The sequence below is a fragment of the Poeciliopsis prolifica genome, unplaced genomic scaffold, assembly GCF_027474105.1.
Source record: "Poeciliopsis prolifica strain line A6 unplaced genomic scaffold, Auburn_PproV2 SCAFFOLD044, whole genome shotgun sequence".
Taxonomy (NCBI): Eukaryota; Metazoa; Chordata; class Actinopteri; order Cyprinodontiformes; family Poeciliidae; genus Poeciliopsis; species Poeciliopsis prolifica.
Genome location: NW_026562419.1, coordinates 533,234 through 547,499, shown reverse-complemented (window position 1 = coordinate 547,499; position 14,266 = coordinate 533,234).

The following is a 14,266-nucleotide window of genomic DNA, read 5'->3' as shown; positions in this document are numbered from 1 at the left end:
ATCACAATTTTACAAGAATATAGATTTTGGTCTGGTTGAGCTTTCATGTTCGTTTCTTGTTCCGAAGTCCCTGTTGAGTTTTTCTGCTGTTTGTTCAAAATGTCATCAGTTTCCTGTTTCATCACAAGATGCTCTTCATCCTGACTGATGGAAAGTTTGCTCCTCTTCCTCTTTGATCTGCAGAGGTTCTGGTTCCTCTTGTTCTCGTTTCATCTGCAGAGGTTCTGGTTCCTCTTGATCCCGTTTCATCTGCAGAGGTTCTGGTTCCTCTTGATCCCGTTTCATCTGCAGAGGTTCTGGTTCCTCTTGATCCCGTTTCATCTGCAGAGGTTCTGGTTCCTGTTGTTCCAGTTTCATCTGCAGAGGTTCTGGATGATCTTGATCTGAAGTGAAGTTTCTCTCCGGGTTTCTGAGCTCATTTAGATCCTCCTCCTCTTTGCACACACTGCATTGTGGGAGATCTGGACAAAAAAGTCAAAATATGAGGTCACACAATGAACCCTTCAGTTTAACAAAAACTAAAATGAAAATGTTCTTCATCAGGGGTCGTGTTGTGGTAGCGCAACCCACGATTGGAGGCCTTCAATCCTCCACACGGCCGTCAAGGGTTTGATTCCCGGATCAGACAATATTTGTTGAATGTCTTTCTTACTACATTCCTGTCAGCCTTCTTTGTATCTGTGTATCGTTTCACTATAAATGGTTCACTTATTGCATAAATTAAAATGCAAAATATCTAAACAGAACAAGATCTTATGAAATAGGAGCGTATCGCTGCACACATTTAATGAGCACAAGCTGCCGGTCTGTGTATCGTTTCACTATAAATGGTTCACTATTTAGCGGCACTGAAGTGAAAGTGGTGAGCACTTTTCCCACCCTAAGATGGCGGCGCGTGTAGACGCAGCGGCTCGGAGCTCCCGTGTTTTCGTTTTTGTTAGCCTGTTTTTATTGATGTCTTCGCTCAACACACTACTGGAAGCCTTGACAACTTATAGCAGATCAGAACTGTGGAACATAGGGGCACAGTTTGGACTTCACACACCCACCAAGCTGGACTTTATTCCTCCAGAGCTGCTTCGAACACCTGGAACTATGATCATTCCCCCCCTGCTGCAGAAGGCGACGGAGGAGGCAGCGCAAACAAAAGAGGGGCAAGAGAGCCGGCGTGCGTGCAAGGCTACAAGCTAACCCTCACAGACCGGCCCTCCCCAGCCTCTTCCTCGCCAACGCCAGGTCCCTCGTCAACAAAATCGACGAGGTGCGACTCCGAATTATCTCTCGCCGGATGGACAGCTGTGTGACTGTTGTCACAGAGACCTGGCTGGATGAAACATCCCAGACTCAGCGGTGGAGATAACGGGGCGCGCTCTGTTCCGGGCGGATCGGACGGCAGCTTCGGGTAAGAGCAGAGGCGGAGGTTTGGCATTGTATGTACACAATGCCTGGTGTACAGCCACACACTCTGTCGGCACATTCTGCTCTCCTGACTTGGAATATCTGGCGGTGAAATGCAGACCCTTCAAGTTGGTGAGAGAACTCTCGTCCATTGTGATCGTGGCCGTCTACATACCACCGCGGGCTAATGCTAAGTTAGCATTAGAGGAGCTATACTGCCTGATCAGCGGGCAGATGAACTCCAACCCGGAGGCGGCCATGATTGTGGCGGGGGACTTTAACCACGTGGAACTGAAGGCTGTGTTTCCCAAATTCCACAAGTTCATAAACTTTCCCACCAGAGACAATAACATTTTGGATCAGGTTTACTGCAATACCCCCGGAGCCTACAAGGCTGTAGCAGGTCCACATCTGGGCATGTCTGACCACATCTCAGTGGAGCTGATTCCTGTCTACAAGCCTCTGGCCTGCAGAACTAAGCCGACCACCAGAATAGTTCAGGTCTGGACTGAGGAGGCCTCCTCTGCACTTCAGGACTGCTTTGAGCACACAGACTGGAGTGTGTTCAGGGACGGAGCAGACTTGGAGGAATACTCATCGTCCGTTCTGTCCTATGTTCAGTTCTGCACCGATGCTGTCCTCCCGTTAAGACCATAAAAGTGTTTCCAAACCAGAAACCATGGCTGGACAGCACAGTACGGGCCCTGCTGAAAGCCCGGGATGCTGCCTACAGATCTGGAGACAGGTTGGCTTATAGCAGGGCCCGGTCGGAACTGAAAAAAGGAATTAAGCAGGCCAAGCTCCAGTACAAACAGCAGATTGAGGAACACTTCATCAACAACAACCCCCGAAGCATGTGGAGAGGCATCAGGACCATGACGGACTACAAACACAGCACTCAGCTGACCAGCCGCGACCCCACCCTGCCTGACACCTTAAACAGCTTCTTTGCCCGCTTTGACACAGTGGGCAGCAGAGAAGCTGTACATCTACCCCGACTGGAAGAGCAGTACCAGCCTCTCGTCCTGCAGCAGCACCAGGTGACGTCCACCCTGAGGAGGATCAACACCCACAAAGCTACAGGACCAGACAAGGTGTCAGGCCAGACGCTGAAAACGTGCGCCGACCAGCTGGCAGGAGTGTTTCTGGACATTTTCAATCTGTCCCTGCAGTTCACCATGGTTCCTGAGTGTCTCAAGTCTTCCACCATCATCCCTGTACCGAAGAAGACGACCATCACCAGCCTGAACGATTACCGGCCCGTCGCTCTGACCCCGGTGATCATGAAGTGCTTTGAGAGGATTCTTCTGAGGTACATCAGACACTTCATCCCTGCAGACCTGGACAGCCTTCAGTTCGCCTACAGAGCGAACCGGTCAACAGAGGATGCTGTCTCCATCACTCTGCACACAGCCCTGTCCCATCTGCAGCATCCCAACACCTACGTCAGGATGCTATTTGTAGACTTCAGCTCAGCATTTAACACCGTCATCCCAGACAAGCTGGTGCTGAAGCTACTCCAGGTGGGGCTGCCTGCTTCACTGTGCCACTGGATCAGAGACTTCCTCACCAACAGGCCTCAGGTGGTGAGAATAGGTGGCTCAACATCGTCCCCACTGGTCCTCAACACAGGCACACCGCAGGGCTGTGTTCTCAGCCCAGCTCTCTTCACCCTGTTCACACACGACTGCGTTGCCATCCACCCCACCAACACAGTCGTCAAGTTCGCGGACGACACAACAGTAGTGGGTCTCATTTCAGACAACACGAGACCCACTACAGAGAGGAAATTCAGCAGCTCACTCAGTGGTGTTCAGCCAATAACTTGGTGCTGAACACAGGGAAGACCAAGGAGGTCATTGTGGACTACAGAAGGTCCAGGAGGACGGGTCACACTCCCCTTATCATAGATGGAGAAGAGGTAGAGAGTGTGGACAACATCAAGTTCCTGGGCCTCCACATCACGTCTAACCTCTCCTGGAATACCAACACCTCCCACCTGGTGAAGAAAGCACAACAAAGGCTCTTCTTCCTCAGGAAACTGAGACGGGCTGGACTTTCCTCACGGCTGCTCCTGAACTTTTACAGGGCGACGATCGAGAGCGTCCTCTGCCTCAACGTGACTGTGTGGTGGTGGCTGCACAGCACTGGAGAGGAAACAACTGACACGGGTGGTGAGAACAGCACAAGGCATTGTGGGATGCCCCCTCCCGGACCTGGACTCTATTTACATAGGCCGGGTCAAGAAGAGAGCTGGATCCATAGCCATGGATTCCAGCCACCCGGGCCACAGACTGTTTGTGCCGCTGCCATCAGGCAAGCGGTACAGGAATATACAGACTACAACAAACAGACTGAGAAACAGTTTCTTCCCCACAGCCGTCAGAGCCATTACTCCCTGCCGCCTCCTCCCACACATATCATAACCTCACATACCCCCCACCCCCACACAGCCATTGCACTTGCACTGTCACATCATCTGCACTTTACCATAATTGGACCTGCTGCTTCTTCTTTGGTGTGGTTGAGTGCCTTTAGTTAATTTTAGTTGTATATATTATTATTATTGTGTGTTTGTTTATTTAATATTGTATATTTTGACTTTTTGCACGGGAGTTGCAATAGAAATTTCGTTGAATCCTGTTCAATGACAATAAATGCTATTCTTCTTCTTCTTCTTCTTCTTCAATGCATGTCAGCTATTCTGACAGAATAACGGCTCAAATTTAAGTTAAAGAAGGTCAGTGTTAGACCCGCCCAAAGCCCCGCCCTCCACTTTCATTGGGGAATTATTTTATGGTGACCTGACAGGAAGTGCAACCAGGTGATAATAATGATCACAACAATCAAAAGCATATTTAGTAACTGTCTTGTCTGGCTGCTAAGTTTCCATTTTCATAATGTAAACTTAGTAAATGACTTATTAACTAAATTGTGTCTTAAATAAACTCGTTAAATAATTTTATCATTGTACATTTTCACCTTTCATATTTAATCTTCCAAATTGTCCAATATTCATGTCAAATATTTTCCATTGGTTCATTTTGCCATTATTTTCTGCATGTGTGCGATTAACAACAATCACCCACTGCTACCAATTCTGCTGTGAATCCCAGGAAAGTAAAGGCTGAGATTTAGTTGTGCTTTTGAACGTTTGTGTTGAGTGTGTGAGCGGAGCAATGTCTGACAATATCAGCGGGTGAGATTAAAAATTACTTTATGGTTTCCCTTTAGGCATTTTATGTCACTCTTTAATGTGATATATATCTGGTGACAAATAATGGGTGCACTTCCCCTGCGCCCATTACAGGCACACAGCCCGCATCACCACCAGCGTTGGTCCACAATCTCCCAGTCGGATTGCGACACCGTGTGTGTGGTCAGGGTACACGTCCAAAAGTCAGGTGACCTGAACATCTGACTCCTCCTCCATGTAGGCGTCTTCTTCCTGTCTCTACATGGAGGAAGAAGATTTTATGTAATATTTGTCAGGAAGCTACTAGATTAAGCTATTGCCATCTTATTTGCTCACCTGGAGATTCTTAATATCATATTTTCACTCAAGTCTAGTTCCAGTCTGGTCATTAGAATGGAGCAATGACCAGAATGAAACTAGTTCTGGTCATAGTTCCATTCTAGAACATCCAATGTTCTAGAACATAGAACGTTAACTTCTTAGTTGAGTTAATGTTCATTCTTGTAAGATTGTAATTTTCGAATAACCTAAGAAAATCCTGTTTCGATACATGAAGGCATCAAAGTGGATTTCTTGTTTGATTGACATTTAAAAAACTTTTTTTTTTTGTCTATTTCCCAGATCTTCCACAATGTTGTGTGTGTGAAGAAGAGGAGATTCTCAATGACACAAAACTACAGAGGAACCAACTCATCTCTCATGGCTCTGCAGAAACTGAGAACCAGGATCAGGAAGGAAGCAATTCTGAAGACCCAGGAAAAAAGAGAAAGGAAGAACATAAACCAAAGGAGAGATATGAGAAAACCAAACAGCAGAAAGACAGAACTGATGCTGAGAAACAAAAACCGCAGAAGAAAACTCACAAAGGGCAAAAAATATATTCTTGTAAAATTTCTGATAGAACCTTTTCTCTAAACAGTAACTTGAAGACACACATGAGAATTCACACAGGAGTAAAACCTTTCACTTGTTCAACCTGTGGAAAGAGTTTCAATGTAAAAACGGCTTTAACTCAGCATATGAGAATTCACACAGGTGAGAAGCCTTTCACTTGTTCAACCTGTGGAAAGAGTTTCAGTGTAAAAGCGAATTTAACTGCGCATATGAGAATTCATACAGGTGAGAAGCCTTTCTCATGTGGGACTTGTGGAAAGAGTTACAGACAAAAAACGACTTTAACTAGGCATATGAGAATTCACACAGGTGAGAAGCCTTTCTCATGTGGGACCTGTGGAAAGAGTTTCAGTGACAGAGAGACTTTAACTCAGCATATGAGAATTCACACAGGTGAGAAGCCTTTCTCATGTGGGACCTGTGGAAAGAGTTTCAGGATGAAACAACAATTACTTAAATACATAAAGAGTCATATGGGTGCGAAACAGTGACGTGCGGTGAGGCTTTACGATGTATAAATACAGACACCATGTATGTTATTGGTTACTCAGAAATTTTGCTCATGCATACAACGCTGGAGGGCAGAAAGACCGTTCTTTTACACGTCATCCATAGCTGTAGTAACCAGGTGAAACTTAGAAATGTAGGTATTGTTTCGTGTTATGATCCACAGCAAAGGGAGAAACCTAAACCACTTTCTCACTCTGCATCACCCAAGCTACATGCAGACTCGTTGCAATAGCAACTGATAACAATGCCATGTTTTAGGATTTAACAAAAAAAAAATAAAGAATTTTGGTCACTGAATAGAACATTGAGTTTTTTGCAGTAGTTTGTTTTAGTCTTAGTGTTTTATTAATAAATCATTGCTGTGGTAGATTAGCTAACATTTCTACTTTACTGAATTCTTTAGACATACAGACTGTGGCCCACAAAATGCACATTTCATTAAAAAACTAAACAAAAACATGTTTTTTTCCCCATCTTACCTTTACTTATAAATTAAATCCATGCCAATTCTGCACAAAATATCCATTCATCCAAAGCCAAGTCGATGCTCTGAATGTCTTGTACTAAGATAGACTTGAGGTCCATTTTTGTCTACCAGCTTTGTTTTTCTAAAATCAGTTTTTTGTTTATTTCTCAGTCACATTTGTACTTAAGGTTCCCATCAGTGTCCCATTAGATACTGAAGTTAAAGAGGGGAATGTCTTCAGGAAGCTTTAATTTCTGTGGATTTCAGGTGTCTTGCAGTTCTGTGTCATGTAGTTATTGAGTTCAGCTTTTACATTGTTGACTTTTACATGTATGACTTGAAATAAATTATTTTACATTTTAAAGCAGTGTATTATTCTTTTTTCCCATAAATTGCTGGGTTTCAGATGATGTAGCACCGATGCCTTACCATGGAGGTGGGGGTCAGAAAGTAAATGCAGCACATTTAGGCATTTTGACTTAAACATCAAATGTCTTAATTCTGTGCCATGTGTGGTTGTTCCAACCGTTCTAAAAGAGAGAAAGAAAAACTTTATCTTTGTGTTTTGAAGGTAGTCGGTCACAAGGAAGTTAATTTAGAAAAAACTCACCTAAAAAATAGAAAAGTGGATCAACAATCTACAGCTAAAACCAGGAGGTGCAGGAAGTAATAATGCCGGAGTTTGCAGAGCCACTTTTCTAACATCATTTAAATTGTATTTTCAAATATTTTATTGGATGGTAACTTAGAAAGACAAGCATTCATATGCAGGCACATGCAGAGGGGGTCTGGAGAGGGCTTGAGCCCTGCCCCTTTTACCCTTGATGCCCCCAGAGCCCTTTTTGAGTTTATTTTTGTTTTCAACTTGAGTTTTGTGTCAGGAGGCCTTCTTGTGCCTCTAAATATAACACCTAGCAAAACTAATGAGTCTGGCTGCCCTTGGTCTAATTATGAGGATTCCCAGTCCTTCTGCCTCCACGTTGTTCAGACACCGGGTCCGTGGCGAGGAAGAGCGGGGCTGAACTGTGACCTCTAACAGTCAAATTTTGGGCAATAATTAATTTTTTCTAACGTACACTTGTGAATAAAAACATAGGTCTGATGTTGAAGTTATAAAACCAGTTTCTATTTATATTCTGTAATAATGTCTGGAGGGCCCCTACCAGCAGCTACTGGGTTCTCTTTGTTTACCTTGATATCTCAGCCTTATAATTCTAGATCTCAGAGGTGCTGAAATCAAATTAATGACATGTGAGAAGTTAACTGTTTATATATGAAGGTTTTCCTGATTTACTTTTTGTTTCAAACAGGTTTTATTTCAGTCTCTATGTTTATGTAAATCGATTCTGTCACAGTCTTTGACTAAACAGAAAAATAGAAAAAGACCATCATTATTATACTTTATCATCTAAAATTATATAAAAGTTTCAATAATTTTTCTATCTGAAATTCAATCCACATCGTCAAACCATTTTGTAAGCAGAAAATTTATTTAAAACCATGTCAAAGAAATGCATCCATTTCTCCAAATCATTAAAATAAAAATATGTACAAAGGATAAAAACACAATAAAGACTCCAAAATTTCAGAAGTCTAAATCTCAAAGCATTCAAACTCATTGTTTGTTAGACAATCTCTCCCTCAGTCTCATTCAATAAAATGGAAATATAAAACTGGCAGAATAAAATTTTTAAGAATTTCAGCTAAATATCCAGATTAAAATGCTTTTTAAGCAAAACCTGCTACATTTAAGAATTTAAGTCGTTGCAATTACTCCACTTCCAAACAGCAACTTACTGAGAATCTTGAGGTTCACATTGTGCCATCAAACCTGTGCAAGTTCTCATGTGAGCAGTTACATTTATTTAGAGTGAACCTTTTTCTAATGAATCTACAAAACAAAAGCTTACAACCCGGGTGAATCTTCATGTGATGACTTAAACTGGATCTATACACAAAACATTTTCCTCGCTTTTCACTAAGGGTGCAGACATGACATGGTGAGCTGGTCTAATAGTCAAACCTCACAGCGGAAAAGAGAACAGTGGCTGAGGTCAATACAATTGAGGAATCAGATCAGCTTCACATGCATGTATCTGCTGCTCACCAATGTCCCAAAATTAAGAAAATCAACATTTATTAATCAGCCAGCTGATAAATCAATGCAAGCTACTTCTCACCTGTGTGAATTCTGTTGTGAGATGTTAAGTGCTGTTTTTGAGTGAAACTTTTTCCACAAATACCACATGAGAAAGGTTTCTCACCTGTGTGAGATCTCATGTGAACAGTTAAACTTTTTTTATGAGGAAAACATTTTCCACAGGCCTCACATGAGAATGGCTTCTCACCAGTGTGAATTCTCATGTGAGAAGTTAAGCTCTGTTTGTGAGTGAAAACTTTTCCACAAATCCCACATGAGAAAGGTTTCTCACCTGTGTGAGATCTCATGTGAACAGTTAAACTTTTTTTATGAGGGAAACATTTTCCACAGGCCTCACATGAGAATGGCTTCTCACCTGTGTGAATTATGTTGTGAGAAGTTAAGTTGTGTTTTTGAGTGAAACTTTTTCCACAAATCCCACATGAGAAAGGTTTCTCACCCGTGTGAATTCTGATGTGATTAACTAACTTATATTTTCTCCGGAAACTTTTTCCACAAGTCTCACAAGAGAAAGGTTTCTCACCTGTATGAATCGTCATATGAGAAAGTAACTGACATTTAGACACAACATTTTTTCCACAGATTTTGCATGTGTAAGATTTCTCACCAAAGAAAATTCTCTTGTGTCTGTTTAAAGAGTCGTTTAGATGGAAACATTTTCCACAAGCTGCACAAGTGAACGGTTTTTCACCTGTATGAGTTCTCATGTGATCAATTAAACGACCCTCTTTAGGGTAACGTTTTCCACAGGTGGAACATTTGAAAGGTTTCTTAGCCATGTGAGTTTTCTTGTGATTCATCAAGGAACTATTTTGAGAAAAGGTTTTATCACAAATTTGACAAGAATATAGATTTTGGTCTGGTTGAGCTTTCATGTGCGTTTCTTGTTCTGAAGTCTCTGTTGAGTTTTTCTGCTGTTTGTTCAAAATGTCATCAGTTTCCTGTTTCATCACAAGATGCTCTTCATCCTGACTGATGGAAAGTTGCTCCTCTTCCTCTTTGATCTGCAGAGGTTCTGGTTCCTCTTGTTCCAGTTTCATCTGCAGAGGTTCTGGTTCCTCTTGTTCCAGTTTCATCTGCAGAGGTTCTGGTTCCTCTTGTTCCTGTTTCATCTGCAGAAGTTCTGGTTCCTCTTGTTCCTGTTTCATCTGCAAAGGTTCTGGTTCCTCTTGTTCCTGTTTCATCTGCAGAGGTTCTGGTTCCTCTTGATCCATTTTCATCTGCAGAGGTTCTGGTTCCTCTTGTTCCTGTTTCATCTGCAGAGGTTCTGGTTTCTCTTGATCCATTTTCATCTGCAGAGGTTCTGGTTCCTCTTGATCCATTTTCATCTGCAGAGGTTCTGGTTCCTCTTGATCCCGTTTCATCTGCAGAGGTTCTGGTTTCTCTTGATCCATTTTCATCTGCAGAGGTTCTGGTTTCTCTTGATCCATTTTCATCTGCAGAGGTTCTGGTTTCTCTTGATCCAGTTTCATCTGCAGAGGTTCTGGTTCCTCATGTTCCTGTTTTATCTGCAGAGGTTCTGGTTCCTCTTGATCCAGTTTCATCTGCAGAGGTTCTGGTTCTGGTTCCTCTTGTTCCTGTTTCATCTGCAGAGGTTCTGGTTTCTCTTGATCCAGTTTCATCTGCAGAGGTTCTGGTTCCTCTTTTTCCAGTTTCATCTGCAGAGGTTCTGGTTCCTCTTGTTCCAGTTTTATCTGCAGAGGTTCTGGTTCCTCTTGTTCCAGTTTTATCTGCAGAGGTTCTGGTTCCTCTTGTTCCAGTTTTATCTGCAGAGGTTCTGGTTCCTCTTGTTCCTGTTTATCTGCAGAGGTTCTGGTTCCTCTTGATCCAGTTTCATCTGCAGAGGTTCTGGTTCCTCTTGTTCTTGTTTTATCTGCAGAGGTTCTGGATGATCTTGATCTGAAGTGAAGTTTCTCTCCAGGTTTCTGAGCTCATTTAGATTCTCCTCCTCTTTGCACACACTGCATTGTGGGAGATCTGGACAAAAAAGTCAAAATGTGAGGTCACACAATGAACTCTTCAGTTTAATTAACTAAAACTAAAATGAAAATATTCTTCATCAGGGGCGTGCTGTAGTAGCACAACCCACGTTTGGAGGCCTTCAATCCTCCACACAGCCGTCACGGGTTTGATTTCCGGACCAGACGATATTTGCCGCATGTCTTTCCTTACTACATTCCTGTCAGCCTTCTTTCTTATAAGGGACACTAGAGCCCACAGAAACCCCCAGGAGAGGAAAATGTAAAGATATTCTCAGCAAAACATTACAAAATGAAATCTCTCTTCCATCGTCTTTCAGAGAGATTGTTATTTACCTTATTTAGAATAAACAATGTCTGCATGTGGTTAATAATTTTACCAGCAATTAAACTTTAGTGCCATCAAATGTGCCAACATTTGGAAATATGCAGTCTGGCTAGCTGACGTTAACTCCCCTTCAAGATTTGCTTCTCGCCAACAGGGACGTTACACCATATTCTGTGACCACTGCACATTGTGACTGTAGGAGGCGCTGTTGCAGGTTTACATCATACTTTGCTATTCTTATGGACACAGAATATGATGGCGCTTATCAAATAATGGTCCCACACTGTAACTTACAGTAAAGTACTAAATATTTAAACTGAACAATCTCTATTAACTCTGCTTGCTAAGTCAATATCTGACCATTAGTATTATGACATTTCTTTTTAGTTAAATGAAACGGCCCTTTAAATAGCTTTACATAGTGTTATAGTCAAGACCATCTAAGCAGAGACCAAGACCAGCCGCCACATGACAATAAAATGTGAAATATTAGCAAAAGTGCTAATCAAATTGGTCTGAAAGATCCACATTCCCATAAAAACAAATCAATTTAACCAATATTATCAATTCAAACTCTTTGTTCTACATTGCTCTGTGCTACAATCCATGGAAGTCTCATGCCAACCCTAAAAGTTAACGCCCTGGGCGGTTGCCCATATTGCTCATATCAGAAACCACCACTGTCTGCACTATTAAACATAGCAATTAAGGCAATGCACTAGTGGTAAACAACGCTCCATCATGAACACAGACCAAGGAGCAACAAGCAGAAATAACCAAACACTGTGACAGTTCTCACTTTTTCTCCTGCTGCATGAAGCCAGGCAGCACAGAACTATCACAGAGCAATGAGCATGCTCTGTGTGCTCTGGTTTTATTGATTCACCAATTAAATTAATATCAATTAAAATAATGACAGCTACTGCAGATGTTTCGTACCTATCCGCTGCAAGATGATCTTGGGTATCCGGGTAAAATCCATCAGTCTGCGCTGATCGTCCATCTCTTCCTCCATCTTAACGTTGATTTCTTTCCACTCTGTGAATGTTTCTTCAGCAGGAGTTTCCTGTTGCTTGATAAACTCTCTGAGGCTGAACTGAAGACATTTTTACATTAAACACAGAAATATTTAACTAAACTGCAAAACAGTCTTCAAGAGGAAAAGTAAAGCCAGACATTTGCTCTGTTTTTATTTTTCACGTGTTTCACTGTTGCTGTGCTGAAGAAACTGGAAGTGATTATTAGTTTGGCTTTAAATTTTCTGCTGAGTCTCTTCTTTTAAAGTCCTGGAGGGCTGATGCCCTGAAACCTTTAGCTGAGCCTCTGCTGCACCACCTGAATAGAGTAATTAGGTCATTAAGGCTCTGCAGATCTGATCCACACAAGGAGGAGGTAATTATGGTGATTTCATTGCAGTGTTTTGTACCTGTGGCTCATCTAAACACTGCAGGTCACCTTGAGGACTGGAGTTTGACACCTGTGGTTTAGTCAGAACTCCTGCTGAAGAAACATCCACAGAGTGAAATAAATCAACGTTAAGATGGAGTAAGAGATGAACGATCAGCTCAGATCAGTCTGGAAAAACACTGATGATGTTTTGTTGTTCTTGCAATAACTAATAAAATCCTGATTCTGTGCAAGTCACATATATATTTTCTATTTTTATAAAGATATTTCAGATAAGTATAAAGTTAACCAGGATGCTTTTATTGTTCTGGTGGTTTAAATTTAAAGCCTTTAGTTAATATTTAGAGGTAGATTTATTTAACCTTCCTAATTTTACTTTAATAAATTTTTGCACTTTTAGCTGCTGTTCAATCTGCCAGGTTTCTGCAACCTGGATCTCTGGAGACTCAAGAGGCTCTTTGGCTCATTATTATATCAAACTATAAAATATTGATCTGTCGTTTTGTTTCATTCTTTTTAAGTGTCGTCATGAAACCGATCACATTGGCCCTTGTGGTAAATTTGGCCTCTAAACCAAACTCCTTATTGGTATCAATATTTTCAGTAATACTCTTTAAAATACTAGAATATTCACATAACTGTTATACTTTTGTCAGTCTGAGGAGACACTGAATATTGAATTAGGTGTTATGATCAGTTACTCAGTAATTCACCAAATACTTCAAAAGAAAATACAGAGGAAGAACATTGTTCCAGCAGGAATATTAAATAAATAGAATGATAAACCCTGACCTTTACTATTATATAAGATCAAAATATAGTTTATGTTCCATGACTCCTTCACTTCTAACTCACCAGTTTAAGTACTGAAGGTTGTTTAAAATGATTAATTATACTTGCTTTGAATTTTAAAGTTTTGATTATTTAGGTTCATTCTTTGTTAAATTATGGCTCATTTTGTTTTATCTCTTATTAGTATAAATATAGAACTCAGTCTGTTAAGTGTTGAATGAAAAGAATATCGACTTTATTAGAATGTATGCAACGTTGAGGAAGAGATGATCTCTGTGGACTGCTGCTGTTTATGTATATGAAGGTTTTCCTGATTTACTTTTTGTTTTAAACAGGTTTTATTCCAGCCTCTATAATTATGTAAATCTAGTTTTCACACAGTTTTCTACTAAACAGGAAAAAGAAAAGGATCATCATTATAATAGTTTATTTTCTAAAATTATATAAATAGTTTCAATCTGAAATTCAATTCATATCATCAATACATTTTCTAAGCAGGAAAATTATTAAAACCATGTCCAAGAAATGCATCCATTTCTCCAAATCATTGAAATAAAATAAATAAGTACAAAGAATAAAAACACAATAAAGTTTCCAACATTTTAGAAGTCTAAATCTCAAATCATTTAAAGTCATCGTTTCTTTAGAGACAATCTCTCCCTCAGTCTGATTAAATAAAATAGAAATATAAAAACTGCCAGAATAAAATCCAAGTCGGTTGCAATTACTCCACTTCCAAACAGCAACTTACTGAGAATCTTGAGGTTCACATTGTGCCATCAAACCTGTGCAAGTTTCTCATGTGAACAGTTACATTTGTTTTGAGTGAACCTTTTTCTAATGAATCTACAAAATAAAAGCTTCCAACCCGTGTGAATCTTCATGTGATGACTTAAACTGGATCTATACACAAAACATTTTCCTCACTTTTCACTAAGGGTGCAGACATGACATGGTGAGCTGGTCTAATAGTCAAACCTCACAGCGGAGAACAGAACAGTGGCTGAGGTCAATAACGTTGAGGAATCAGATCAGCTTCACATGCATGTATCTGCTGCTCACCAATGTCCCAAAATTAAGGAAATCAACATTTATGAATCAGCCAGCTGATAAATCAATGCACAGCTACTTCTCA